This window comes from Schistocerca americana, chromosome 6, assembly GCF_021461395.2.
Source record: "Schistocerca americana isolate TAMUIC-IGC-003095 chromosome 6, iqSchAmer2.1, whole genome shotgun sequence".
Taxonomy (NCBI): Eukaryota; Metazoa; Arthropoda; class Insecta; order Orthoptera; family Acrididae; genus Schistocerca; species Schistocerca americana.
Window position 1 is genome coordinate 46,787,603 of NC_060124.1, and position 4,378 is coordinate 46,791,980.

General features: G+C 41.7%; 1 non-coding gene across 1 annotated transcript; it reads right to left on the minus strand.

Annotated features, from left to right (window-relative positions):
* Positions 1-4,096: 4,096 nt before the first annotated feature.
* Positions 4,097-4,171, minus strand: Trnas-cga. Its single transcript has one exon. It is a non-coding gene; the product is annotated as a tRNA-Ser (tRNA).
* Positions 4,172-4,378: the final 207 nt, after the last annotated feature.

Consider the following 4,378-nt stretch of genomic DNA (forward strand, 5'->3'; position numbering starts at 1 on the left):
GCCACACCGAGACTCGAACTCGGGACCTTTGCATTTCGCGGGCAAGTGCTCTACGCAGTTTTAATCCGCCAGGAAGTTTCATATCAGCGCACACTCCGCTGCAGAGTGAAAATCTCATTCTGGAAACTCCCCCTGGCCGTGGCTAAGTCATGTCTCCGCAATATCCTTTCTTTCAGGGGTGCTAGTTCTGCAAGGTTCACAGGAGAGCTTCTGTAAAGTTTGGGAGGTAGGAGACGAGGTACTGGCAGAAGTAAAGCTGTGAGGACGGGGCGTGAGTCGTGCTTGGGTAGCTCAATAAGTAGAGTCTCGGTCTGGCACACAGTTTTAATCTGCCAGGAAGTTTCATATCAGCGCTCACTGCGCTGCAGTGAAAATCTCAACTGGATTATTCCTTGGTCATATGTTCCTGTGCCCCGTGTCCTCTTCGCCGAGTGTTCAAGTTTGGGAAGTTGCCTTATTGTTATTTGTGTGCCTTATGTACGCCTTAATGTTATACCTTGGTATGAAATTATATCGCAAAAGCGAAGTCATTGTACAAAATAATCTTGGTGGTTCAGAGGTTGGAAAGTTTTGGTTGTTTTTAGTATTTACATCAACAGAAATTTTCTTAATGTTTTATGCATTAGTTGTGCAGATTATAACAAGGATTTATGAAAAATAATTATTGTGCTCCTGTGAGACTGTGAAATTTATCTGTTTTATTGCATTTAAACTGTGCAATCAAACAAACATTATTTAACACAACTGTGTATGTTTGGTAATTGTGACGCTGTTGCTTCTTGTCGTATTACTGGATGCAAATAGCACGTTCCAGCTGTCTAGGTCTGCCATTATTCCTTGGAGTTATACAGAGAATTTCCTTCGTTAATTTACCATCCATCTATACTTGTGAGAAACCAAGTCCATCTTATTTTCATTACAATTTCAATTTTGTCATCTTCAGTTGCTTGTTACAAGATTCATGTGTTTACTTTCCCTTGGGTTCTAGAAGTTAACAAGTATCTGTCCACTGTTCGTTGATAGACACTATGTTTTAGGATGCTTTCTTCCCAATTGAAAGTAGAGGTTTCAGTGACATAATTTACATGTGTAACAAAGATTGCAAATTTTCTGTTCTAAATACTTTGAAATCTATGTTTTGAGGAACATATCTATTAGAATATGTACTAAAGAAATATCACGCAATAACTGCATATCACAGCTGTATAACAAGAATGCTGTTGCATTCGTCTGATTTACGCTAAATTGAGATGCGTTCAGCGCGATTTTATGCTAATTTCACCATAGTAAACTCAGTAGCTCTAAACAACAGCTGCTACATTTATCCAAATATAAGTGAATCCACAATTACGAAAACAGTGAAATACAAAATTATAACCTTCTGCCAAATCAAGGCAGTTTTAACGCCTCTATCGTTTCCTTTCGGAGCCCTGAGTCATTGTCTTCAGCATTTCAAACTATAAGAACTCACGAACTGGTTCACGGAATTCAGGATATATTTTAAGCTCTGAGAACCGTAACGGCCCAAGGCACAGCGACAAAGCTTTGAGAAAAATAGATGTTTTCTGAAAATCAAATTTATTGACAAACTACCAGTCACATAGGTCAGGACTGTTTTTAACCAAGTATCAATATCCTAGACCTCCCACAAAACATCATTTTCCCATTTAATGTTTTGAAATATTAATTAATATCTGTGTTTACATTAATAAACTTTAGTTCATAAAATTTCCATACATAGGCTAGTCACAGTAGCGTCTTTTGACAGTTGTAAAGGGAGTAATTAATGTGAAAATAGACTCACAATATGAAGAACAGATAATAAATTCATTACACATGCATTCTTGACCTATTGCAACACTTCATAGTCCTCATTATCATCATTTTCGTTTAGCACATTGTGTGGCTTCAAGTTCAGGTAAAACAGTCGATACACGTCCGATCCTGAAATATTGCTACTGTGTACATTATGTAGACCATAAATTACGTCATTCTAGAAAGGAACTGAGTAGTACAAAGCAACCAATTTATGATTTTTGGTTTGGGTCATCATAAAAATGAATATCCGAGAAAGTTGTGGGATAGCTTTTCGTAAATATTCATGAGAGGTTTACGGGCTCGTAAATATTCATAAACACGGCGTAGGGTTACAGGTATAGATAAAACTGGTTCACTGCAAGATCAACATACGTCAGGAGCATGCATACATGCTGCCGTCTCAACGCCGATGGCAGTGTGCTTTAGGCCCTTACGGTTTTCAGTGTCTCATTAGTAGTTCTTAACTTTGGTTTTTATTAGTTGAATATGATGTCAAGGGTCGAGTAACCCGTGCAACAATTCTCGGGAAAGGCAGTCGGCATCCGTCTACTGCAGAGAAAACTGTGAACTCTGCCCCCGAAGGGAAAGACCTCTGCTTCCTGCGACCCGAGAGGCCGCCCCGCGGAAACACGACTCCTGACACAATGTCACCCCCACGGGAGAGCACGTCTCTACGCCGGCCACTGCTCCAACAGGTAGCACAGTGCCACGGTCCAGGAAAAATCTCGGTGCACGTGCCGCGTATGTCACATAGCTGATACCTAAAATATGACTCAATATGACTGGTTCCATCTCCGCATGAATTAGCAGAATATCCGTGCCGATATCAATCCGAATATTTCCCACTAACGTATTACCAATCGTAAGTTTCTTCCTGGCAGCCGCCTTACAAAACGCCAACATTTATCGGATACATCTAACATGTCAGACTAAATGATACTGTATGAATGCAGAGTCTCGCAGCGATAACACTGAATAAAATGCGGTAATTTGACGATACCTCTGTCGTGGCTCGCAAAACGACTTCTGGGACAGTTTAATAAAGAAAGCTAATAAAAATTACCGCAAAAACCCTGAATAGAGACGGTGGCTTGGAGCTCACTGCTGCGTGGGACCCAGCGATCGCGCAGTTAAAGAGGGTACATCGAACGCCGATTCAAAACATGATCATATATATTGCAATGTCACGAGCACCAGAGACGTCACAGTCGGCATCTAGCGTATCTAAGGGCACACCAACAGCCCACTGGTAGTCATACCACTTGACAATGGCCAAGGAGTGCTTGGCCGAATGCTCGTGTAGTTTTAAGCAATTGACGTGGTTGGAAACCCGAGAACATTTTATTAAACGATATTGGTTTACAAAACTAGACCATCATTTTCGAGAAACTGACAGCCTATGAAAGGGAGTAACATTTTTCCGATAATGGAAATGAACATCTTTCTGGATAACAGCTTCTACTGCAGAAGGGCCTGCATTCCTGTCTGAAGGTATGCTCTGCTTGCATATTCCTGACTGCAGGTGTGTGCGGTAGGATTAGCTATCTAGTGGTAACTTCTGTGTGCTTTGCTAGCTGAATCTTCACAATCAGCGGAACCGATGCTCCTAATAAACATTCCTAAACTACACATTGTAAAGGTATTATTATCGACGACATCATTAATAATCGTTATTAGCAACTCATTTCCGGTGATCACTGAGTTCTGTTAGGATGTAGAAGTTTCTTTCCTACGCTCGGGAAATCCCAGGTAGATTACGTGCACAGGTTTGTCGAACAAGGTTGATCTCCCCGGTAGCGCCCTGGAAGCGAGGACAAAGGTTGAAACAATACTGCTGACGGATTAAAGTACCAACATCAAGAAAGAGTTCGTTGTTAACGAAAGTTGATAGGCGCATTTCTACGTCTGAAAGATGATTTCTAATTATATTTCGCACTAATCGCGTAAGAGTGGAATTCGTAGCGCCGCTATGAGGGTGCAAATCAGGTTTCCTTTAAATACATGCTGTAACCGTTGTGTGTATTAGTTACCTTTGAGAGTGGCCGTAGTGAGTTGATGTCACTCGAGAATGCCTTTAAAGTGACAAAGACTCCATTATCAACAACTCATTGAGTTTGTAAGAGGTCGTGTAATACCGCTACGAGAATCTGAGGGTTCTTTCTGCGATATTTCAGAAAGACTTGGCTGGAATGTAACCGCTGTATATGATTCCAGAATGAGATTTTCACTCTGCAGCGGAGTGTGCGCTGATATGAAACTTCCTGGCAGATTAAAACTGTGCACCCGACCGAGACTCGAACTCGGGACCTTTGCCTTTCGCGGGCAAGTGCTCTACCAACTGAGCTACCGAAGCACGACTCACGCCCGGTACTCACAGCTTTACTTCTGCCAGTAACTCGTCTCCTACCTTCCAAACTTTACAGAAGCTCTCCTGCGAATCTTGCAGAACTAGCACTCCTGAAAGAAAGGATATAGCGGAGACATAGCTTAGTCACAGCCTGGGGGATGTTTCCAGAATGAGATTTTCACTGTGCAGTGGAGTGTGCGCTGATATGAAACT